The 27,605-nt window shown below is 35.7% G+C and overlaps 1 protein-coding gene across 1 annotated transcript in view; it reads left to right on the top strand.

Moving 5' to 3' along the window:
* Nucleotides 1–27,605, top strand: part of LOC121725936 (myosin-I heavy chain) — a 90,598-nt gene that overhangs the window by 17,469 nt on the left and 45,524 nt on the right. The window contains exon 2 of the mRNA XM_042113135.1: nucleotides 8,745–8,800. The gene's annotated coding sequence lies outside the window, so the exon portion shown is untranslated. The remainder of the gene's footprint in view (nucleotides 1–8,744; nucleotides 8,801–27,605) is intronic.

Below are 27,605 nucleotides of genomic sequence, written 5' to 3'. Positions count from 1 at the left end.
GGGATTGACAATGACCTATTGTAGGCTGTTACCATGAACTTCATATGTTCTATACTCTATACTCTATGGTTATCTATTTGACGCTTGAACTTTTTAAATTCTAAAGATATAATCTAGGTACGCGGAATGCAGCAAGATCACTGTCCCACTGACTAAAAGTAAATAATAAGCAGTTTCGCTGAGCGATCTTAAAATTGCACGCAGCCTGCACCGTGCAAGTCGAATTTCCAAAATCATATTTGACCCCTTATACTGGAGCTATATTTATTACACGTACACAGCAAAAGTCGCAACTCCGATAGCATTTACATCAGTGAAAATATGCCGAAGGATAAAAAATCGAATATGTTGTGTTAATTGGTACATGGTAGTTATGTCATAGGCATTAGGAAAATAGTACTATTTTCCTAATGCCTATGACATAACTACGTCTATTCACAAAAATATCAAATCAGTAATGGCCACTAAGGTTTAGGGCAGAATAGTCCATTACGCATACATCTTCTGACACGCGAGGGTGGGATCGCGTGTCGACAACAAGCGTAACAGCTGATCCAACCCCTACTGTAATACGTGTTTAACGTGTGTTTTCGATCTTGATACAATAATGATAAAGTCCAAAGTGTTACACAGTCAAATGTCCACGACCATACCTTAGCCCGCCGGAAGAGTGAAGACTCATTTGGATAATTAATTGTCAGTTTCTTTGAAATGAAAAAAGTTTGTGCGTCCCAACGCGAACGGCGGAAAACCGCTTTTCTGTTGTTTTTTTCCTGTAATTCGAGTTGTGGCTATCGCCTGGACATGTCATGTTATTCTATAAAATATTTATTTATTTCAATACCGAGGGAGGAGAGTACTTTTTTGAGCCTTTTTTGTGCTGACTGTTTAACTAGTACGTAGTAATCCTCGTTTATCCAGTTAGAAACGTGGTGACGTCTGTTTTGCATATACTTAACTCTTTATTGAAAGCCCTAATAAAGTTTTTTGTCTTTATACATAACTAGATGTCCCGCGCGGCTTCGCCCGCGTAAATTAGAGATTTTATGGAAACCGTACAATATTTTCCCACAAAAAATAGCTTATGTCCCTACTCCCTTCACTTGGTCTACTCTATATCTGTGCCAAATATTGCCATAAAAATTGCTCCAGTAGTTCGTAATTTCTAATATTTCCCACATTTTCCTGAGTTTCTTCGGTCGTATTAGTCTTAGCGTGATAATAGCCTTACTCGATAAATGAGCTATCTAACACTGAAATAAGTTTTTAAATCGGACCTGTAGTTCCTGAGATTAACGCGTTCAAGCAAACGTGGGAGAGCCATGCTTCGGCACGAATGGGCCGGCTCGACCGGAGAAATACCACGTTCTCACAGAAAACCGGCGTGAAACAGCGCTTGCGCTGTTTCACGCCGAGTGAGTGAGTTTACCGGAGGCCCAATCCCCTACCCTATTCCCTTCCCTGTCCTCCCCTATTCCCTTCCCTTCCCTCTCCCTATTCCCTCTTAAAAGGCCGGCAACGCACTTGCAGCTCTTCTGATGCTGCGAGTGTCCATGGGCGATGGATGTTGCTTTCCATCAGGTGACCCGTTTGCTCGTTTGCCCCCTTATTTCATAAAAAAAAAACTTACTCTTCAGGTTTATAATATTAAGTAGGTAGGTACTTATAGATTTTTTTTTATTATCGCTTGACAGACTCGAGTCTCGATCTAAAAGACTATAAAAAGTACCAATAATATGGTAGTGATGATGATGTTGATGATGAATGTAATTTGCATAGTAGCAAATGCTTCTCGTTCTTAAAACAACGCCGAAACTCCCAAACTTGTATCTATAAAGAATCAGGAGTTCTCTCAGCACCTTCCGAACCACGGTATACCAGTAGCGGTAGCACGGCGACCAGCGGAAATGCGAAAGTATGGACAGACTGTGGAAATAAACCTAAGGTGCCGTTCCGATCTTTTTTCGTTCCGAAAAAATCAATTAAAATGCCACTTTATGACACACTATAGTATATGTCATAATGTAGGATATTATTTGAATTTTTAGAACTATAGTCTGTCATAAAGTGGCTTTTTAATTGAATTAATCGGAACTAAAAAAGATCCGAACGGCACCTTAAGTTTATCTCCACAGTTTGTGACTATAGTCTGTCATAAAGTGGCATTTTAATTGAATTTTTCGGAACGAAAAAAGATCGGAACGGCACCTTAGGTTTATTTCCACAGTTTGTCCATACTTTCGCATTTCCGCTGATCGCCGTGCTAGTACTACTGGGTATACCTCGGTGCAAAATCTTACTTAGTGGTAGCATAATATGCTACCACTAAGTAATTATTTATACAATTAAAATAGTATTCTAAGCATATTATGCTTAGAATACTTCTCACGAAACCGAAGTCACCACATGTTTCCCTATAAATTTTGAGGAGTTCAGATCACCACTTTTGTGAATATAATACCAAATTGGGATATTACCCTATATACCAAAAGAAATTTTTTGAAAATCGGTTAACAAACGGCGGAGTAATCGTTGAACATAAGAAAACGAACATAACACCTCCCTCATTTTGAAAGTCGGTTAAAATTGTAGCCTATGTGTTATTCTGATGTATAAGCTATGATATTGTAAAGTTTCATTAAAATCCGTTCAGTAGTTTTTGCGTGAAAGAGTAACAAACATCCATACATCCACACATCCATACATCTATACATCCATACATCCAAACAAACTTTCGCCTTTATAATATTAGTAGGACTAGTAGGATATAATACTAGATGCAGACGCCAGCATCTTCGTTGTGCCACAATTAGCGCGAAACCGTACATTTTAATGGGATAAAAAGTATAATATGTCCTTTCCCGGGACTCAAAGTATCTCCATACCAAATTTTAGCAAAATCGGTACTGCAGCGTTTTGGGCAAGAAGATGTGACAGACAGACGTACACTTTGGCATTTATTATCTTTTACAATGGATTGAATTGGTTTTCGATATTTTGTTTTGGACGTAAATCGTAATGAAGTGTTTATCAAGTCTGGTGTCTGCCAACATCAAAGAACGCCCACACGTTTCACCCCAAAACGTAAACAGTTTGATTTATATTCAAATGGCGAGCACAGTTCAATAACCCCGTTATTAAAAATAAGTTTCGATACACCAGCATTTTCCGGTGGCGCAGGAAGGATGACACTGTTATGTGGTTGTTAGTAATACTGGCCACCTATTATGGTTGCTCAAACCACTATGGTTGCAGGTATAGGTGCTTAATCAATAAGGTCTATGACGAATATTGTAGAGTAAGAGCCAGCGCCAGAAAGACCTTCGTCATTTATAAAGCTGAAAGTTCTCCTGTATATGACTTCTATATACTCGTAGGTAAGTATGACGAATATTATAACCATGCCAGTGACAAACAGAATTTCGTCATTTTGTAAATTTTTCTCTTGGTATATGACACCTATAGAGGTAGTAACGACCAGCAACTATGGAGTTTCGGTCGCCGTCACTTTAGGAGGTATCCAGTTCTGAAGGTCTACCTAATTTTAATTAAAGTATAAAGCTCAATTTTTTATCTTATTTTCTTCGGGATAACTGTAGGAATCTCGTCTTCTGTTACCGGAAAGTTAGACAGTCGCTTCTCACTGCCACACCTCTTTAAATAATTATATTATGTATATTAGCTGTCCCGGCAAACGTTATTTTGCCATACCTACTTATAAAGTATTTCGTCCATATTATTTTATTGAAGTGACTAAATAAGTATGGCACCATGGCAACGTCCATATTCGCTATCCCGTACAAACAATGGTCGCCGTCAGTCTCGAGTTGTAATAATTTACTTTTATTTATGCAACAAATGCACTTATCAATATAAAAAGTAACCAGTAGCCGATTCTCAGACCTACTGAATATGCTTATAGGTAAAAATCAGTAAAGCCGTTTCGGAGGAGTACGGTAACTAACTTTGTGACACGAGAATTTTATATACATAATAAGATTATAATTTATACATATATTAGACACGGACGTAAAAATACTTTTTTTACGTCCGTGATATTAGACTTTGAGGTGATTTGCCAGTTATTCTAGAAATTACTTTCTTGCTAATGTTATAGACATAGGGTCGAAATAGCCACGTAATAGCGCCGCGCTGGCGTGACTCCAAGAGACGTCGAGAGTGAACATGAAAGGAAATTGTTTCCAGGTTTTCGTTACTCGAGGTCTTTATTATATCCTGCTCTATATATATTATGTTATTAAGTTATAACATTTTTTTTATTAATATCAAGCTAATTTTTTGTGGGTAACTTCATTTTGATAAGACCTGAGACCAGGGCCTCTATCATTAACTTTGTCACTTCCATGCAGTTTCCTTGCAATTCACTTATCAGTTGAAAAGTGAATGGTTCTGTTTCGGTATCATTACCGCTTTTACTTCTGAATGGTTTTAACTTGTAATATTTGTCTCTGAACTGGAATAAGAAATGTCAAACACGAACGTCAAATTTGACAAACGGAATTGTTTTTTTTTTAGGAATTGAAATGGCTTAGCCATAATGACTAACGGAAAAATTGTAAATCAAGATGAAAATATAGTTTAAAAAAAGATTGATATTTTTTATTATAAAATATACTATTTTCTAATATATAACGTGGTCAATGTAGGAATAGTTACTTTTGCACTGATTTATTGTATTTAAAGGTAATTATTATAAATGTGTAAATGGTTTTATTTATATTTTTTTGGTATTTTATAAGCCCTTTATCAAAACACTGAGAAAATAACACTCCTTCATGTTTATATTATCACAAGCATGGCGATCTAGAGGAGAAAGAATTCTCTGACATTGGCAACTAACTGAGTCGGCAATTAAAAAAAAGAAGAAGGAGACAAAAAAAAAAGATAATTAGATATTGTTATTATGTTTAAGAGATTATGTTATATGCAAGAAATTGATAAGTTTATTATTACCTATACCTATTTGATACCTATGCTAAATAATCTACCTTAAAAAAGTCTTAGAAATGCATCAAACTCGTGGATTACAATTACATGCATTACAACAGAGTTGATGTCATGAGTTGAACATAGTTTGTTGAACTTGAACTCATTCTTGAACACCTACGTTTTTTTGAGCTTTCAAATAGGTATTATTGTAACATAAACAGGCAATTTATAAGTTTAATAATCCCCTTTTCGTGCCTTGTAAGGCATTTTACATTATTAGTACTGTGTACGCTGAACCAAATATTTTTCAGGATAAAGGATGATTGCTAACACTGAGATACTATAAGTACTACATTTTATAATAAAGAATTGCAAGTGTAATGATGACGAAGTCCTAGGAAGATAATATATATTCACTCAAAAGCTTAAATTAAAAGAAATTTAATAAATACTCGTTTTTAAATGTTTTTTCATTTATTTTCTCACTTAAATATACCTACCTTAGATACATATTCATACACAGCTTTCATCAATAGGTACTATATTTGTCTTACACCTTATTATCAACCTATATCAGATAAGCAAGTGTTAAATCTCTTTTATATTATACTTATAAAAATATTTATACAGTGGAAATCTTAAACAAGGTCTTGTCACTTAAAATCAAAGAAGATGAATCAAATATCCCTTGTGTAAATATTAATTTATTAATATTAAAGGAGTTCAAATACAAACTTTTGATGAAAGATAAAAACAATATTATAATTTCAGACTTTTATTTGGCAAACCAATAACAATTAGAAACTGCATTGCAAGTTGCAACTATGGTAAATTGCCTGGGATATCTCAGACAGAGAGCGGTCAAGGGTTTTGTGTTCTTTGTGTTGTATTATGTTGTAGAATGCCTCCCGTGTGAGTATCTCTATATACTCACACAGGAGGAGTTCTGAATGTGTCAGAATTGCTCCTCAGTCACACACTGACTGCTCCAACGCAAATGCTTCATCGCGTGACCACTCTGTCTGATAGGTCCCTAAAACGACCACATCTTTTTAAAATGTATAATACATGAGGACTTACTAAAGTCCTCATGTATTTTAAATTTTAATGTAATAATATAAAACTAATATTATTATTATTGAGGTACAAAAGTATTTTTGGTAATAATAATATAAGTTCCAATGAAAATATTATGTTTTATGAACAATAAGTATGTTTGTTATGCAATTTTTGTTATGTCTTTTTGGAAAAAGTACTATATTAAGTAATGTAGGATTATATTTTTGAGTTTTAGTGACTATTCCCATTGCATATTATATCATATTGTAGTCAAGAGAAGTTATAAATGAAAAAGTGCAAATGAGAATTTAGCTAATTTGGATTTTATATTATCAATGATTTAACTTTTCTAGTAGTTTAGGTGTATGTGTGTGTGTCAATATTTATTCGTGAATATAGATGAATCTAAAGTTTCAAAGGTTGTGTTCTCAAAATTCTTGTTATTGAGAAAGTAATACCTTTGAATTTACCTCTTTGGTGCAGCGTTTATCATGCATGGTTTACAAGGAAATAGTTTGTGAAATAACACAAAGACCTACTGCAATCAAAAGATTGTACGAAATGCTCCTAAGATAGGTTCCTAAGAAGTACATAGTAAGTCCTCATGTATTTTAAATTTTAATTTAATATAAAACTAATAATTATTATTATTATTGAGGTAAGTACAAAAGTATTTTTGGTAATACATAATAATATATGTTCCTATGATAATATTATGTTTTATGAACAATAAGTTCCATATGTTTGTTATGCAATTCTTATTAAGTAAGTCTTTTTTGGAAAAGTACTATAATGTAGGTTTTTGTTTTTGAGTAAAATTTAGTGATTTACACTATTCCCATCATATAATACCATATTGTAGTCAAGAGAAGAAGTTATAAATGAAAAAGTGCTCATATGAGAATTTAGCTAATTGGGATTCTATGATATTATCAATTATTTAACTTTTCTATTAGTTTAGGTGTGTCAATGTTTATCCGGAGCATGTTATACATACATCTAAAGTTTTAAAGGTTGTGTTCTGAAAATTCTTGTTAAAAGTAAGTACTTAATATTGAATTTACCTCTTTGGTGCAGTGTTTATCATGCATATACCAAAATACTTCAGGTTTACAAGGAAATAGTTTGTGAAATAACACAAAAACCTACAATGCAACTATAAGATTGTACCTGTAGGTTTTTGGTGAAAATTCATACTTGTTTTACAGTAATTAAACACAACACTTGTGTTCCTTATACCTTGTATGTGTTTCTTGTGTACTAAATCAATGCAGTCTTAGCTCATCGCACAAATGCAAACCTTATTGTTGACTAGACATATAGGTATATTGTACTAATATACTACACCTCACTTATGTTATTATTCTGAAACCTCACTAACACTAAATGGATTACTAAGGTCTCTACGTCTTTACTTATGTATCACTTCGTGATTAACTTGAGAATACTTAAGTACTTAATCGTTTTCCAAAAATTTGGACACTCCGAATGTTTAGTTTTTTGGTTTTAATAACGAATTATTTTCACTAAAATATATGCTATAGACTAAAATATAACTTATTAAGTAACTAACCAACTAAATAGCAATATAATTTAAGACTAAAAAGTATGTAATAAAATTACTAAAATGTAAACTATTCAGTAAAAGCTACTCGTTGGTTGGTGTTTATTGAATTGCTGTATTTGACGTAAAAGCAAGCGAGCTTATGTCAGAAGTGTTGTCATGATACCAAATGATACGAAATTATTACTCAGTTAACAATGGAGAAGTGAGTTTTGTGTCACGTGACCACTGACTGGCTGGAAAATAGAGGTCATGGTACCAAAATGCGAGCCAGTCAGTATTCTGGCTGGCTTTAAGAGCTCATGATAGGGGGGCAGCCATTTAATTCCTCTATGATAAGACGAACAACAATTATAATTTTATCTGCGAAAAATCTCGAAAGTGGTAGAGCTAACAGATAGAAAGATAGAAAGGATTTCATACTTTGATTTGATGGTCCTAAAATATGGATCGTTCTGTTTGTAGGACAATGTTACTCTTAAATGATATAACCAAAAACATATACAAAAAATCTGCTGGTTAGGGTTTTTTTTTTTTTTTTTATTATAAAATTGGGGCCGTCTATAAACTGTTCGTCCATATCCTTTAGGGCTGGTTAGGGTTCCTAATTATCCTGTTAGCTATCACTTTCAAGATTTATCGCAGATAAAATTGTTATTCGTCTTATCAATTTTTTTTTATTAAATAAGGGAGCAAACGAGCAAACGGGTCACCTGATGGTAAGCAAAGCAACTACCGTCGCCCATGGACACTCGCAACATCAGAAAAGCTGCAGGTGCGTTGCCAGCTTTTTAAGAGGGAATACGCTCTTTTCTTGAAGGTTTGCAGGTCGTATAGGTCCGGAAATACTGTTGGTGACAGTTCGTTCCAGATTTTTACAGTGCGCGGCAGAAAGTTACGCGAAAAACGCACTGTGGAAGACTGCCACTCATCAAGGTGATGAGGATGGCATGTGATGGTGATGATGAAGCTACTCACAAAAAATTTGCATGATAGTAATCATAAAAAAAATTGTTGTTACTGTTGTACTCTACCTGAAAAAAAAACAATCGTCTAATTTTAGTTTATCTGTGTTTTCATTTCTAAATTTGAATTTGGAATTTATTAACTTGTGTACCATTTAATACTTTGTATGATGATGTCGAATTAATTCCATATTTATCTTTTGCAGATCCATCGAAAAATGAGAAGACCGTAACAGTTTTTGGCCAGCTTAACATATAACAGGTATGGAATATTACCAATTCAGATATATTCGAATAAGGTTATGATTATTTGATATTAAGTATTGACCGTTAGAAAATAAATTAAGGTAAAAGCACTAATGGCAGACGCTTTAAGGAAACATGGAACATTTGAATGTTAAAATATATATTTATTAAAATAAAGGATTGATAACTTCTTCCATGTCTTCAGTAACTCTTACAAAATAAAACTATTATGATTATTCACTGACAAATCAATTAAAAAATAAATTATTTGTATTTTTGTAAACTTAGTCATAACAACTAATAGATGACATCACAGAAAACGAACATCACTAATAGTAGACACCAATATGAACTAATAGTTGACATAGAACATTACATTACATTTAACATTTTTCCTATTATAAGGTATTTATTTACCGTTTTTTTCAAAAGATTTCATTTGCTTCATCATAGTAACTACATGCATATGAAATATTATCCACGTTGTCTCCAGATTCTATCCATTCTTCTTCGATGCTAAAACTATCTTTCCTTTTATTTTTATTTTTCATATTATATTTTTTCCTAGCAAATTTATTTTCAGTCTTTAGTCTCCATGCTTCTCTTGCCTCTTCTTTTTTCTTCTTTCTTTTCTCAGCTCTCCTTTTTCTTCTTTTTACTGCTAAAAAACTAAAGCAATCGATTTTTAGATCAGACAAGGTCTAATATGTCAATTTTAAGGTACAGTAGTTCTAATTTGTTAGCTTGTTAATAGAATTATATTTTCAGGGAATATTGATGATATTTGCAGTAGAATAAACTACAAAATAACTTTAGTATGTATTGCAAAATGATGATATGAGTTCCATGTCATCTATTAGGTTTTTTACATTTTCAAGAACTAATAGTAGACACCCCTTATATTGTTAGGGAAAATGGATAAAAAATCATAAATAAACATTAATTAGTGTAAAAAACATGACCATTAATCCAATGAAATCAATAGAAATTACAAAAAATCAAATAAATGTATTCAAAACTTACGTGCAAAAGGACCATGCGGGATTTTGTATGGACCCCGTCCCCCCCCTTCAACAGTGATGGGATGCGTCTCGATTTGTTCACTGGGACCCAGAAAAGTCTTAGATACCTGTGTCAGTTTCAAAATTGATTGGGTTTATTTAAAAAATAAACTTTTCTCCAAAAAAAAAGGTGTTTATTTTTGAACAAAAAATCACTTTTTTTCTACAAACAAAAACTACGGAACCCTGTTAAGGGTTCCGTAGTCCACAAGGAACCCTTATAGTTTCGGTCTGTCCGTCCGTCTGTGTGTCTGTCTGCCTGTCCGCGGTTTTTCTCAGATGCTATAGGGCCTACAAAGCTGTAATTCGGCATGTATGCATATTATCTGTGATGCCGACTAAATGGTATATAAAATCTTTAATTTTTTTTTATGGTACCTCCCCATACACATCAAGCGGGGGCGATTTTTTTCCACGTCTATCCCATCGTGTGGGGTGTCGTTGGGTACGTTTTTAAAAAATATTATTCACGAGTATTCAAAGGTCATTTTTGGATTTAGGTATCCATTGCTTGTGAAATATGAAGTTTTAAATTGGAAAAAATCGTTAGAGTCCAGTGTCCTCCCTTCCACTAGCACAAATTGTTTTAGCTCAGGTTTCAGACTCAGGTTTAGCTGTTTAGCTTAGGTTGCTTCTGGAAATCTGGAAAAATTCGCGGGAGTAGGAGATATTATGCTGACTGTATTTGAGTAATAGTCGATCGACTAAAAAAATGTATTCGAAGAAGAATAAAGTAACTTTTCGTTCAAATTCTTTTAAACATAACTGAGATGGTATTGTTAGTAGTGTAAAACACGTTATAAAATATGTGCATTCATTGACCATACAAAAATTATCAAAACCTAGCGGTACTACAGAGTACAGAGCCCTATATTGCGATTTGCGCGTGACCCGATACGCACTGTGCCGGTTTTTAATTTCATGTAAAAACGAATGACGATTTAATTGAAGACAATATAATATTAATATGATCTCCATATTTTAACATTATTTATTTGCACACTAAGGAAATGCGTATGTAAAAGATAAAAAATAAAATAAAAACAATATATCTAAAACATAAGGCGGTGGCGGCGTCGTATCGTGGCACGGCGCGGCATTGCGTCGTCACCGTCAACAGATAGCTTGAGAAGCTTATAAAATTTATAGTGTTGAGAAAAAATTAGACTAATTCTTATTTTTATGGTATTTTTGTCGTAAGTGTCATCTATTAGTTCCGAGTCTACCATTAGTGCTTTTACCTTACTTATTTGGTACGCTAATGTGAAGTCAAAAGAAAAAAAAATCTGTATGAGGAGGTCTGTAATCTTTATGAGGCATGTACTCGTTGTCCCGTAATAGACAATTACAAACGATTATGTTTGTTCATGTGACAAGTATATTCGGTGTCAACAGATTTATGATAAAAGCCTGGATTAATAAATAGTTAAATAATAGGCTATACTAACGGGAACTGGAATGCACTGAATGCTGAAATCCAGCCCGCTTACAGTGCCCGTTTACATCATTCCAGCAATAAGCCCGAGCTGGATTCGATCACTGGGCTAGATAAGTGTAAACTGGTCATAACGAACTCGGGTATTCCTTTTATTCAATATTTGTATGAAGTTCCTTAATAACTGCGATTCTTGTTACGTACATGTTCATCCGTTCGTGTATATGCATTGACCAATATACCAGGTAAGGGCTACAATAGACAATAGTGATTGTTATGCGCGTGTGTACACGCCCTTATATGTAGGGTTGTGATACACCGCGCACGATGCATATCCTTATAGCTTCCGGCAAAGTGACGATTACCTTGATAGTTTCAGAAACAATAATTGTTCTCTATGTATGATTAATATTTGAAGAGTAAGAATCACTTTTTTCAGAAAGTAAGAAAATAATGTTTTAGTAAAGTCCTTTCACGATAAGGAGGCTTTTAAATAATAAGTAGATTGTTTAGGTTTTGGGAATAAAATAAAAAGTGAGTTAAAACAAGATGCCGCGAGAAAAGTATTATTATTTTTTTGCCATAAAAGTAATTTATGTTCTTCGTCCGTGGTCTATTCTGTATCTGTGCCCATCTAAATCGCACCTTTGGAGCTTATTGGATTCAAATATAACGTAATAAACAAAACAAACCTTTCCTCTTTATAATTAGTATGGATAGAGACAAAATGCGTAGGTAAGTCGTTTTCGTTTCCCAACTAAATTGGAGCTGTAGTAAATCTGAAATGAACGATATTGCTCATAAAAAGTATAAATTAATAAAATATTATACAGCCCGGTGTATGGGTGGCATTCAATAAAATGCCTACGCAATTTCTCAACGCCTGTGGGTGTCGGAAATCATTTCAACACATTATTTACTATACCTTTCACATTACATAAACCAAATGGCGGACCGCGGTCCGCATCCGGACCGCCGACCCATTGCGTGCGGACCAAGCATGTTCGAAGATGATCTTCGTTCATCTTAGGACTTCAACATCTCCAGGATTTAATGTCAATATAGCTTGCACCAATATTTCACTCCAAACTTCAGAGAGATACAAAAAAATGGTTACTTTTCTCATTGATATGAGATATCTAAAAAATACCTTTGTAATTTCCGTAATGAACTACGTTTAATAATTTTTTTATATAAAATGTGTAGACCGCGGAGGCCATTTCATGTCTTAAAACGGACCCCGAGCGAAACTAATTGGTGAGCCCTGGACTAGGGAATATAGAGTAAAGAATTCACTTTTTCAAAGAAAATTACGCATTTACGCAGGCCGCATACACATTACACACGTTTTCACTTTTCCGTATTCGATTTACTAATGTGGAATTACGATTTGAAATTCGTGAAACTAGCGACTAGCGCAAACGTTCGTTTTTATTCCGCGCGAAAGCGCCACGCCACCTGAAAGGTACGTGCGAAATTCGTTTCAAATAAATTTGATACGTTGTGCCACACTATGCGCTTTCGTTTTCAATTTTCGTCATCTCCTTTCATTCATCTTTCGTTTTGGCGCATTCAATAATTGCATGCGTCAACAAACGCAACGCCTGTAAACGAAGGTAACGCCAACATTGTCATTTTTGTTTTTTGGATACGGTCAGAGGGCATGCGTCGCGGGCATGCGTCACGTTCGCTGTTGACTGCGCTATAACGCATGCCCTTGACGAACAGAAAAAGCTATTGAGATGTTCCTTAAATCTGCCTCTAAAAAAATATGATACCAGACGTAAACAATGGTTTTTGTTGCCATCAGTAATGTTTTAAACTTTTGAGAAGCTTTCGTTTTTATAAATCTCTCAAAATGTAACAGCATTACTTTATTAGATTACATCGCCTTATTTACCTCAGCATCACAAAGTAACAAAGCGGGGCGTTTAAAATTCGCAGCGATGTAAACTAGGCCACCCACCCCGGCACCGCCCGAGGTCGCTGAACCCTCTTCATTATGTCACTGTGTTTTGTGGAGACTTTTTCATCAACTTTCATTGAATGCTCTGTAAGCGGTTTCTTGGGCGATTTTATTGATGTTAGTGAGGGAGGAATTTTGTTGTAATGAAATTTAGTAGTTACGATTCTTTGGACTTTGTGCTATGTTATTATAATATGTCCCAGTAGCGATGGTAGAAGGTAGTAACTGTAGTGGTCCTTAAAATGAAATACTTACCTGTGGAAATAGGTACCTACTCTACCAGCAACTAGTCTTTACTAGGCAGAGTCGGTACTTATTTAAAGTAAGAGACTCCCGAGTCCCGGTGTACTCTTACTAGTCAGTAGGCTAGTTTTGACTATAAAGTGTACAAGGATCAAGTCACAAAAGTGTAGTAACTATACTAAGTAACTAACGGCCACACTGCAGATATATCAACTAAATTATTTACTCAGTCTGTGGCCACATTTCATTTTGAATTTGGAATTTTTACGAGAGCGCCTTATCGTTTTACCGCGAGTTTTTGGCGGGATGCTTCCTTTCCCGTATGTCTTTTAAATGTAAATAACAAAAGCAAAAGCCGTAGACAGGAGGGAAACATAAAGTCGTTAGTTTATGTTACGAGATTGTGATAGTGATGAAAATATTGATAGATGATGATTGCTTCTCACATCAGCGGTTCATAAACGTATTCCATAATGGTTTTACCACCAAAAGTACCACAAATACCTAATGAAGTCCTGAGTCAGGAAATCTCATCAGAGTGGTTAGTTTAATTATTGTATTCGACAGTTTTATATCTAACTCCACAGTTGAAAGTTAAAGCTATCTAAACCAGTTCAGCATCCTAGATTCTAGCAGTCTTACTACAAAAGATTTAAACACCTGTTGAACAGTTGATTAGAAAAAAAATTCAGTACATAATAATGGTCTCAAAACAACTGTTCAATAGATGTTTAAATCTTTTGTGGTAAGACCGTAGAAGTCTAGATTATCGCTAAAGATAAGTTATACGCTGAGGGATGTCAATTAACTTCCTGACCTAAATCCCGCCGACTTAGTACTTTACAGTTTAATGCATAGGTGCACTTGGGAGTTGCCTCACGAGTCACGAGTCACGTCATCCTATCTACATACGTGACGTATGTTGTTGGCGGCGTTTATGCAAAGTAAATCTAAAGTATAGTTTTCACAGAGCCCAGTACTGGCTGCCAATAAGACTGGCAGCCAGTACTGGCTTGGTATATGCCGCGTGTGAACAGTTTGGCCTGGCTTGAAACCTATACCAAGCCAATACTGGCTGCCAATCTTATTGGCAGCCAGTACTGGCTCAGTGAAAACTATACTTGCTCGGGCCGCTTCTAACTTCTCTGTTGGTATAAATGTTTACAATTTGAAAAAATAAATAAAAAATCTTGTAAGTAGAGTAAAAGTTTGTTACACAATATTAAGACCTTTTCTAGTGTGTGTTTACAGACAAGGAATACATTGTAACGCGTATATTTTTAACCGACTTCAAAAAAGGAGGTTATCAATTCGACACGTATACTATGTAATATTTCGTATATTATGTTAGTCTATATCAGCGTCTGAACAAATGCGCCTAATTTCAAAGGTGTATGTTAGTATGTATGTAATTAATAATTATGTATGTACTATGTATGTGTGCATGTTTTTATGTTTGTGTTCGCATATCTCTAGAACTACCATTCCGATTTCAGTAATTCTTTTTTTTTTTTTGTTGTACTAGGTATTGTTCAACTTAGGGAATAATGGAGGTTTCATCAAAATCGGTTCAGTAGTTTTGGAGATAGGGAGATTCAATTTTCAATAACGTACAATTTTGAAGTCGATTTTATCTTTTTAAAATGCAGTTATGTGTATTATTATTTTTTATTAGTAAGGATAGTCTTTACAATCTTATAAAAACGTATAAAATATAAAAGAAAAGCGACAGGAATAAGCCTACCAGCTATATGATTTCTGAAGTATCCAACCTGAGTCCTGACGAGTCGTTCTTGACTCGAGGCGCGCTGTTTGTAAACACTACACAGTTGACAAACAAAGCTAAACATTTAAAACTCCTGTATCCTAATTTAGTAGGAGTTTTAATGGATGCTCAAAGCGTCCCGGTTTGTGATACACTGCGCGCTATGTAGAGACGGCTTGTAGAGTTGGTAACGTAGACGCGAAGCGGCTCGGTAATGGAGGGTGTTGTCCTGATTTACATGTGGTCTGTGGATGATTCTGCAATTGTGACTGCATTGTATATCCCGTGGGAGATTAGAGCCTTGATGTCTGTCGTTTTGAAGTGAAACTAGCGACGTAGTGGCACTTACTGAGTAAAAAAAAATTAAACTTGACCCAGGCCACGTGACCTAATCGGTAATTCGGTACACACCTTTCTTTCCGCATCGAAAATGTGTTCTCGTTCCTGAGTCCTGCAATTCAAAATAAATGCACCCGTCTGTGTTTTAAACCCTCTTAAAGGATACAGTTTTAAAAGCTAAATTGTTTTACTTTTTAACTTGCCACGGAAAATTATTAAAGTTGACCTAATTTCAGCTAAACTACGTAATTCTGTCTCGTGTCATTTTAGAGACGTAATACATTAAATAATTCGGGTGTGTCCTAATGAAAGTGTTTAACCTAATTCTACCTAACTGAACATGCACGCTAGCGTAGTCTAGAATGTGCTGATTAATCATTTCGCTAACCTTCAAACCTCGAGCAGATAAGTCGTGGGCGCACCCCAAATAAGCGTTTTTTTAGGGTTCCGTACCTCAAAAGGAAAAAACGGAACCCTTATAGGATCACTTTGTTGTCCGTCTGTCCGTCTGTCAAGACCCTTTTTCTCAGGAACGCGTCGAGGTATGAAGCTGAAATTTATATCAATTACTCAGGTCTACTGTCCCTTGAAGCTGTGAAAAAATCAAACTTCTAAGCCAACGCAATCAAAAGATACAGCCGTTTATGCCGCAAATTTTCGACACTTGCAAGGGAATCAAAACCTACAGGGTGCTTCCCGTGAACTCAGAATCTTGAAATTTGGTACGAAGCAACGTCTTATAGCATAGATAAAGGAAAAATTACGAAAACCATAAATTTTTAGTTACATCACATAATATTTTTTTTTTTAATAATTTTAAACTTACTACCCATTTCCTCATAAACGCGTAGAGGTATTAAATTGAAATTCATACCAAATACTCAGGTCTATAATACCTTTAAGCTGTCGGAACCCTCGGTGCGCGAGTCCGACTCGCACTTGGCCGGTTTTTATTTTCTAATATATTACTGCAATGTTTTCACACTAAAAGCAGTACCAGCGTCCAGCACAGACAGTAAACAAAAAGTTGTGTTCGATATGACGTGTCCAACACGTCGGATTTTAGTCGGATTATTTACTGTACCTTTGCCCTCTGCTCCGAGTCCGACTTTGCGTAATATTAATCCTACCTATTTTAAAACCTAGCGAGCGTTTCAGACACCTAGGTAAGAGTCCAACTCTCCCATGAGTCCCAAGTCCCAACCTAACGAACCTCACATTGTCGTGACACTCAAGTTAGCGGCTATTATAACCGAATGATGACCCTCCCATTGAGACACTAAGAATAAGGGCCAAAACCTATCTAAGCTCACATCGAGTGAAAGACAATCATGATATGTTTGCTTCTAACATAAGGCATCATGGTTTTGAGATTTAAAAAGCAGGTTCCGTAGTTAAGGCTGGCTCAAACAATGCATTTACAAAGCGCGGTTAAAATGTGTGTCAACCTGGATCCCGAAAGGCAACTAATAACTATGCGCCCCGCTGTAGCGCAGCCTCCAGGCTAAAGGTCAGTGGATCAGTGGGCCAGCATGACCCCATTCGCATTTAAACACATGCCGAATTATCACTGCGCCATTTGCAGGGTTACCTAACTGGACAACTCATGTTGTATGGAGTAATTTGCCCCGATTTCGTCTATTGCAGGCAAAGATAACCCTACATGGCATAGGGCCTTTTTTGGTACAGAGAATTTAAAAGGCTTAATTTTTCTATTGTAATTTGTAGGGAAATATAATCCTATACCGCAAAACGTTTTTTTGCCCCAGAAAATTGTAGATACTTCGAAACTTAATATTTCTTAAAAAATTATGTAATATTTATTATTCTAACTCGCGATTGCACAAAGTTGTAAAACTCTGGCATCCCCTCGCCATAAACCGTTAAATTGTACCTATTATTGTCTTTCATTGCATCATAAGTCGTGGGCGCACCCCAAATAAGCGTTTTTTTAGGGTTCCGTACCTCAAAAGGAAAAAACGGAACCCTTATAGGATCACTTTGTTGTCCGTCTGTCCGTCTGTCAAGACCCTTTTTCTCAGGAACGCGTCGAGGTATGAAGCTGAAATTTATATCAATTACTCAGGTCTACTGTCCCTTGAAGCTGTGAAAAAATCAAACTTCTAAGCCAACGCAATCAAAAGATACAGCCGTTTATGCCGCAAATTTTCGACACTTGCAAGGGAATCAAAACCTACAGGGTGCTTCCCGTGAACTCAGAATCTTGAAATTTGGTACGAAGCAACGTCTTATAGCATAGATAAAGGAAAAATTACGAAAACCATAAATTTTTAGTTACATCACATAATATTTTTTTTTTTAATAATTTTAAACTTACTACCCATTTCCTCATAAACGCGTAGAGGTATTAAATTGAAATTCATACCAAATACTCAGGTCTATAATACCTTTAAGCTGTCGGAACCCTCGGTGCGAGAGTCCGACTCGCACTTGGCCGGTTTTTATTTTCTAATATATTACTGCAATGTTTTCACACTAAAAGCAGTACCAGCGTCCAGCACAGACAGTAAACAAAAAGTTGTGTTCGATATGACGTGTCCAACACGTCGGATTTTAGTCGGATTATTTACTGTACCTTTGCCCTCTGCTCCGAGTCCGACTTTGCGTAATATTAATCCTACCTATTTTAAAACCTAGCGAGCGTTTCAGACACCTAGGTAAGAGTCCAACTCTCCCATGAGTCCCAAGTCCCAACCTAACGAACCTCACATTGTCGTGACACTCAAGTTAGCGGCTATTATAACCGAATGATGACCCTCCCATTGAGACACTAAGAATAAGGGCCAAAACCTATCTAAGCTCACATCGAGTGAAAGACAATCATGATATGTTTGCTTCTAACATAAGGCATCATGGTTTTGAGATTTAAAAAGCAGGTTCCGTAGTTAAGGCTGGCTCAAACAATGCATTTACAAAGCGCGGTTAAAATGTGTGTCAACCTGGATCCCGAAAGGCAACTAATAACTATGCGCCCCGCTGTAGCGCAGCCTCCAGGCTAAAGGTCAGTGGATCAGTGGGCCAGCATGACCCCATTCGCATTTAAACACATGCCGAATTATCACTGCGCCATTTGCAGGGTTACCTAACTGGACAACTCATGTTGTATGGAGTAATTTGCCCCGATTTCGTCTATTGCAGGCAAAGATAACCCTACATGGCATAGGGCCTTTTTTGGTACAGAGAATTTAAAAGGCTTAATTTTTCTATTGTAATTTGTAGGGAAATATAATCCTATACCGCAAAACGTTTTTTTGCCCCAGAAAATTGTAGATACTTCGAAACTTAATATTTCTTAAAAAATTATGTAATATTTATTATTCTAACTCGCGATTGCACAAAGTTGTAAAACTCTGGCATCCCCTCGCCATAAACCGTTAAATTGTACCTATTATTGTCTTTCATTGCACCACTAAAACTGTCGAGCATAAAAAATCCTAATTCATTTGTACATTACCGTCTTAATGTTTCATAAAACGTTCAAAGCGATTATGTATCCCCTAAATCATAGCATGTGAATGATATTAATGTGTTCTAACTTGTCCATTAATGCGTTCTATTTAAATACCATAAAGACGAGATCTCCACTGCGGCTGCAGCGCTGGATTAAAAATAATTAATGATCTCTATTTCCAGACGAGACTTAAAAGCAATCAACTAGCTGTATGAAAACGGATTTGAAGTATTAAAAGTGTATTACTGAAGCATTTATATATTTTTTCTCCTTACAAATCTACGAATAGAATCGATTGTTTAAATTAAAATGTAGAGTGTTTACTGAAAAGATCCAGACAAATTCGGCAGCAGCGTTTCATAATTCAATTAGACATTCTCCAAACTAAATGACCTATGATTGCCCAAGCAGCAACGTGAAAAGACTCATCTGTGCCTAACTCCGCCGACGGCAGCGCGGGGCCCTCCCTACCCCATCCTCTCGTCCTCCCACCGAGTAATACTTTTCCACAGGCAGCGGAGTCCTTTGTGCAACAATCGTCCATTCACGCCGCTCCTTTTCTTGCCTATACCTTCCTTTCCGCGCGATGCATTACTCCCAGCTCTCGGATTTTTAAGTGCATACTCAAAACTTGCTATTGACAAATTCATAACTATAATAATAATAATAATAATCATTTATTTCGGACAACACATCCATAAGTATTAGTTATTAAGTTAGTTACAATATTTTATCTTAAAAATTATGTTAGTAAGGTTAGTTTTTTTTTCATATTTCATAATAAGTTGCACCTAGCTTGAGGCGCATGCAGGCCTATCCAATGCCGCAGCAGTGGGGAGTCCCACCTGCATGCCAACGCGCTTAGGATAGTGTTGGGGCTTGCCTGGAGCCTGTTCATCAACGATGCGCATCTTTTTCTAACGTTTGCATAAAAGTCATCAACGCGCGCCTCCGCAAACATGCCGGATGCACTGGATGTTCTGGCACTTCTGGTAAGCTCTGTAGTGAAAATGGTAAGTTCATGGCATTAACATTAAGTAGAATATACGCAATATTCTAAATTAAAACCTCCACGTATTCTCCTGGAAAATAAAACATAAAAAACGTGGTAGACAGTCCTCACGCCCCGTCAAGTGCGTTTTATATTCGTCAATTGAAGAAGGCGTTGAAATACAATACGCGAATCGTCTGAGATGCTACTCGGGGATTACGAGTGTTCATAAATCAACGAGTGAGACCCTGAAGTACCCCCCTCGGCCGGCCAAGGGTTAAGCGTTTTATTCAATCTGCGGACACCAACGCAATTGTTTCTAGTGGCTTATTACATCCGAGCTCAATGAACTGACCACGAGCTAATGTAGTCCTTATTACAAGGCAGTAGGGAGTAATAAAATAATGATACATTGTTCAACATTATCCCTAGAGGATGTGGAAATACGCCTCCAGATTATTTTTGCGCTTAAACAGATATCACATTTTTCTGGGTCAATAACTTTGATATTGTTTCGTTGCCCGTTGGTAATTATTTGCTTTAATTTATTTTGAAACTAGCTGACCCGGCGAACTTCGTACCGCCTAACAGTCAATTGAATGTCGTGTTACTTTTTAGCTGAACTACCTAATTTAGGCTTTGATGAACGTAAAACAATGATACAAAATAATATATTTATATAGAAACAAAAAAGTATTTTATTATGATGAATGATGATGAAAACATACATACAGAATGAGAATAAGAATAAAAAATAATGATTAAGTACTTCAAACTCATGTCAGAAAAAAAATATTGCAAACTATGTGTGCAGATTGGGAAAAAAAATTAAACTCGTATTAATTCAATATCCGAAATATAATAAAAAGGCCCATTCACTGCAGGACTGCCGTGCAGTCCTGCCGTGAATGGGCCCTTTAACAGTGCCTGAACTTTCGAGACATAGACAATAGCTCAAAGAGTACCACTACGTATGAATTGCTTATCAAGAAAAATCATAGACAACCTATAAAAAGAAAATTACACTTTTGTTAACCTGTAGATTTTTTTCCTTAATCTTATAACCTTTACCAATTGATTTTTTATTCCCTAAATTCCGTTCCTTTCCGATGATTTTATGTTTTTACTGTAGAATAAATCTTAGGTATTATTTTCGGGAATTAAAAATTAAATAATTAATAAATAATTTTCGAAAATTAATGTCTAAAACAAACAAATATAACAGTACCTGAACTTTGTAGACATTTTACAAAAAATAAATTTCTGAACGCCCACATGATGTCTTCAGAAAAAAATAAAGTTGTGGCTTAAATGTCTCAGCAACCAGGCCATAAGCTCCAAAAGAATAAATAGTTGTTACACTATTTGACAGGATTGGACAACAAATGTTTGACATGTAATAAACAAATCAGCATCTATTGAAATGATTAAGTATTCATTACACATATCGAGTTTTCATTGTTTTTATGATGTAGTCTGCTATTCGGGACGGAAACAAATCCAACAAATCAAAAACCATGGCAATCGGTCCAGCCGTTCTCGAGTTATAAGTGTTGTAACAAACACGACTTTATATATATATATATATATATACTAGATGTCCCGCGCGGCTTCGCCCGCGTAAATTAGGAATTTTACGGAAACCGGATATTTTCCCATAAAAATAGCTCTTATGTCCCTACTCCCTTCACTTGGTTTACTCTATATCTGTGCCAAATATTGCCATAAAAATTGCTCCAGTAGTTCGTAATTTCTAATATTTCCCCCGTTTTTCCCACATTTTCCTGAGTTTCTTCGGTCGTATTAGTTTTAGCGTGATAATAAATAGCCTATAGCCTTATTCGATAAATTAACTATCTTACATACTCTCAGTTCAAGCAAATATACTCTCAAGCAATATTAAGACGTATCGATTTTTTTAAATTATCGCTTGACAAACTCGAGTCTCGATCTAAAAGACTATGCAAAGTACCAATAAGAGGGTCATTATAGGCTCATAAGTCATAACCATGGGACGATGTATGGTATAAAATGGTAGTGATGATGATGATGATGATGAATGTAATTTGCGTAGTAGCATATGCTTTCCGTTCTTAAAACAACGCCGAATTTCCCAAACTTGTATCTATAAAGAATCAGGAGTTCTCTCAGCACCTTCCGAACCACGGTATACCAGGTATACCTCGCTGCAAAATCATGCTTAGAATACTTCTCACGAAACCGAAGTCACCACATGTTTCCATATAAATTTTGAGAAGTTCCCTCGATTACTTATGCATCCTTCATCAGATCACCACTTTTGTGAATATAATACCAAATTGGGATGATACCACATATACCAAAAGAAAAATTTTGAAAATCGGTTCACAAACGGCGGAGTAAATCGCATTCAATATTATTCTAAATTGAAATAGAATAATATTGAATGCGATGATAGCGCCGTCCGCCGGATCTAATGTAAAACATTCCAAAATCAACAACTCCTTATAAATAAGAAATTAATTGAAAAAACATTTTCCAGTAGACCAAACTGTAAATCTAAACCATTCTCGAATCTCCACGAACACACACAAAAAATTTCATCAAAATTGGTCCAGTCGTTTAGGAGGAGTTCAGTCACATACACACGCACACAAGAAATATATATATTAAGATATATATATATATATATATATATATATATATATATATATATATATATATATATATATATATATATATATATATATATATATAAACGAATTTCGTCGTAACGGAATTGCGGACGTCATCTAGTATTCATTTTTAGTATCAGCGCCGACGCTCAGTCAGCGGTCAGCGCGACACTAAAATCAAACCATAATTATCACCTTTCACGTGTTTAATTTAAGCAATATGAAAACCCAATTTTTGGAATAAGTACATAAAAATCGTTCTACCCTCAAATGAAATGCAATCAATCGTATCGCCAATCGTGATGTGCAATTTTGACGTCCCTGATCAGGCTGCGATGCAGTTCCGGCGTGTGATGAGCTGCTATATGGGTCGGCCATGCCCAGTGCTCACATCGCAATCGCAGCCTGAGCGGAAAATGCTGATACCTCGACCCAGCCGTCTGAATAATGTCTGGAGTTTTTGCGTCTGCGACATTTTATTACTTCTGGTTACATGAATATGATCTATGCTTGTTTTACAACTTGTATATTGTGTAGAAGCTTCGCTACACCTCTTCGTACATTTTTGAAAAGACACTAAAGGAGTAATCATGATTCGTGGACTATTTTCATACTGTGTCTACAACTCTACAATATATTTTACAGACAGCGGTGTGTGATACACAGCTTCTTTCAATTAGTTTCCATTATTTAAATTTTAAACACTAGCTGTTGCCCGCGACTTCGTCCGCGTGGACTTTAGTTTATAGTTGTTCCCGTACATCGATTGAGTCGTTTACGCGCAAATCAGAAAGTATATTGTGTGGGAACCGCACATTTTTCCGGGACAAAAACGTTCCTTGTCTCAGATTCAAATTAGTATCTCCAATCTCCATGCCAAATTTCATCAAAATAGATTAAATAGTTTAGGCGAGAATCATAAAATTTTATTGTGTGCGAACCGTATATTTTCCGGGATAAAAAGTATCCCTTGTCCTTTCCTGAGACTTCAAGTATTGCCATACCAAATTTCATCAAAATAGATTGAATAGTTTAGGCGATAATCATAAAGTTTATTGTGCGGGAACCGTACATTTTCCGGGACAAAATTAGTATTCCTTCTCCTTTCCCGAGACTCAAAGTATCTCCATACCAAATTCCACCAAAATAGATTGAATAGTTTACGCGCAAATCATAAAAGTATATTGTGCGGTAACCGTACATTTTTCCGGGACAAAATGTATCCTATATTCTTTTTTGGGACTCTAAAGTATATTTATACCAAATTTCAGCAAAATGGGTTTAGCCGTTTACGCGTGATGTCGTGACCTCTCGAAATATAACGTTCCGCGCAGCTTCGCCTGCGTAAATTAGATATTTCACAGACAAATTTGTCCACAAAAAATAGCCTATATCAATATTATATCCTTCACGTGGTCTACTTCTTATCTGTGCCAAATAACAGAAAAATTTCTCCAGTAGTTCGTGAGATAAGCCCTTTCAAATAATTTCCCCCGTGTTTTTTTCACATTTTCCTCTATTTCTTCGCTCCTATTAGTTTTAGCGCGATAAAATATAGCCTATAGCCTTCCTCAATAAATAGGCTATCTAACACAGAAAGAATTTTTGAAATCGGACCAGTAGTTCCTGAGATTAGCGAGTTCAAATAAGCCCTTTCAATTAATTTCCCCCCGTTTTTTCCACACTTTCCTATATTTCTTCGCTCCTATTAGTATTAGCGTGATAAAATATAGCCTATAGCCTTCCTCGATAAATGGGCTATCTAACACTGAAAGAATTTTTCAAATCGGACCAGTAGTTCCTGAGATTAGCGCGTTCAAACAAACGAACAAACTCTTCCGCTTTATAATATTAAGTATAAGTAGATTATAATATTAGTATAGATTATGTTGCCATACTGTAGAATATGTTGCCATACAGAAGTTCATTTATCGCGACAAAACCTTAAATTTTTCCGGGATAAAAAGTATCTTATAGGCTATATGTATACCTACTTTCCCGGGACTCAAAGTATCTTATGAAGATAGATGAGAGGTATGAACCTTTCATCAAAATCACTGAAGCTCTACATTGTGATTGGACCATTTTCTAATGAAATGGCGTCAGATCAGAAAGCCCACCAGAACCTCTACTCTTTATATTATAATTATGTATTGTTTAATTTTAGTAGTACTTGTCACAAAACTCTTAAATTCTGCTCTTTATTCCCAGGTCTATGTAACTAAATGTTTTATCTAGAGCTAAGGATAGATTAGGCGGTGTAACTTAATCACCCGTCTCATTGGCCCCGTAATGGCGCTAATCCGTTCTATTACACCTAATTCGTGGTAAAACGGATCTACACACTATTATAAAAGTAGGTATAATATAGTTATACGATATGTGTAAGGAAAACCGTTTAATCCTTCATGGTCTTGTGTAGGTTTTTGTTTGCTTGACTTGAGCTAACTAAATAGGTAATTGGGTGAGAGACGAAATATGTGGTATAAAACCTTGAGAAATTCTAAGGCCCTATCTAAAGGAGTTCCTAAGAAATATTTTAATCTGATCAATATTATCCAGCTATTAATATTATATCTCATAAAACCCGGTCATATATTTCCAAATAATGAAGATATTATAAAACAAAACAATCTGCTGTACAAAAAAGAGAAACCCTAAAATACCTACAATTTTTAGTCGCCAGGACTCAAACAACATAGAGCACAAAACACGTTTAAGTTTTATCTTTAAAATGACCAGAGAGGATAGTTTATTTGGCGTCCATATTTATTTAACAAAAGAGGCAGTAAACAAGCTGCAGTTATTTGCAGTTTTCCCGTTGCGCACACCCGGCGAGCTTCTAGTTCATTTTACAGGATAACACCACAGTAAAACGAATACGATAGCACAGGCGATAGGGGAACGTCTACTTCAAAAGTGCCGCGAACTGGTGTCCAAAAACTTGTACACTATTTTTAACCGACTACGGTGAAGTCAAAATGATTAAGGATTATTGATTTGGAACTCTATGTTTGTATTGTATTCGCCCTCGTAGCGTCTAAGCTACTGGTCAGATTTTAACAAATGAGTTGTCATTAGTTTTGTGATGATGCCGCGGATGATGTAGGCTTTTTTTACGTAGTTGGGTATTCTTGTTCACATAGGTTATGTGACATAACATGTGCTACCTCCTAATTATAGTTCCTGTACGTTCTCTTACACGAAGAAAGTGCTGCCCACTGGTGTCATAAATCTGAAACTTCTACTCTTATATTTTATGGCATGGGCTGTATAGTTTCTGAACGTTCCCTATAGTAGCTGCCGCTTTCGGTGGGGGAGTTATCGCTATTCGCTTAGCGGTGACTGTTTATGTGAAAACTTTTTATGTCGCTAACTGCCCTCAGATTATTTTTTTGCAGTTCGTAAATAAGTGCCAATAAACATTTACAGTTCTATAGTCCTTCGGGTTCATTGTACTTCTATACTTTATTATTAGATGTCGAAGGCACCTCTTTCTAAGGAAACTCTATGAAAGCAAGTGCCATGTTATTTTCTGCATGTTCTAACATTTATATTATTCTTGCCACTGATAAATTACAGACTTGTCCTTTAAAGGTAAAGTAAATTAGCGTATGCGCAGGTTTTGATTGACCAACACAGGCTTAGGTATTGATAATGATGAATGAAATCAACCCCATTGAAACGATTCAAGGCAAGAATTGATCAGCTTACCGAGTTAGAAGCCCCGCGCTAACTGACATCCGTGCAAATGGGCCATTGTCGCATTATCTATCTTAATATATATATTTCTTGTGTGCGTGTGTATGTGACTGAACTCCTCCTAAACGACTGGACCAATTTTGATGAAATTTTTTGTGTGTGTTCGTGGAGATTCGAGAATGGTTTAGATTTACAGTTTGGTCTACTGGAAAATGTTTTTTCAATTAATTTCTTATTTATAAGGAGTTGTTGATTTTGGAATGTTTTACATTAGATCCGGCGGCGCTATCATCGCATTCAATATTATTCTATTTCAATTTTAGTTTGTCCTGACAGATGGTGCTACGATTAATTTGAAAAAAATTTTGTTATTCAATTCATGTGCTGATTAAAATATTAAATAAATAACACATAGGCTACAATTTTAACCGACTTTCAAAATGGGGGAGGTGTTATGTTCGTTTTCTTATATTCAACGATTACTCCGCCGTTTGTTAACCGATTTTCAAAATTTTTCTTTTGGTATATAGAGTATCATCCCAATTTGGTATTATATTCAGAAAAGTGGTGATCTGATGAAGGATCCATAAGTAATCGAGGGAACTCCTCAAAACTTATAGGGAAACATATGGTGACTTCGGTTTCGTAAGAAGTATTCTAAGCATATGCTACCAACAAGTAAGATTTTGCACCGAGATATACCTGGTATACCGTGGTTCGGAAGGTGCTGAGAGAATTCCTGATTCTTTATAGATACAAGTTTGGGAGTTTCGGCGTTGTTTTAAGAACAGAAAGCATATGCTACTATGCAAATTACATTCTTCATCATCATCATCATCATCATCACTACCATATTATACCATTTCATAGTCTTTTAGATCGAGACTCGAGTTTGTCAAGCGATAATTAAAAAAAATCTATATCTACGTAATATTATAAACCTGAAGAGTATGTTTGCTTGAACGCGTCAATCTCAGAAACTACAGGTCCGATTTAAAAACTTATCTCAGTGTTAGATAGATCATTTATCGAGTAAGACTCATCATTTATCGAGAAGGTTATATTATATTATTACTCTAAGACTAATACGACAGAAGAAACTCAGGAAAATGTGGGAAAAACGGGGGAAATATTTTTTATGGGAAAATGTACCTACGGATTCTGTAAAATTTCTAATTTACGCGGGCGAAGCC

The sequence above is a fragment of the Aricia agestis genome, chromosome 4 (genome assembly GCF_905147365.1).
Source record: "Aricia agestis chromosome 4, ilAriAges1.1, whole genome shotgun sequence".
NCBI classification, from domain to species: domain Eukaryota; kingdom Metazoa; phylum Arthropoda; class Insecta; order Lepidoptera; family Lycaenidae; genus Aricia; species Aricia agestis.
Note: the sequence above shows the minus strand (reverse complement) of the source record. Positions and strands in the feature narration are given on the sequence as shown.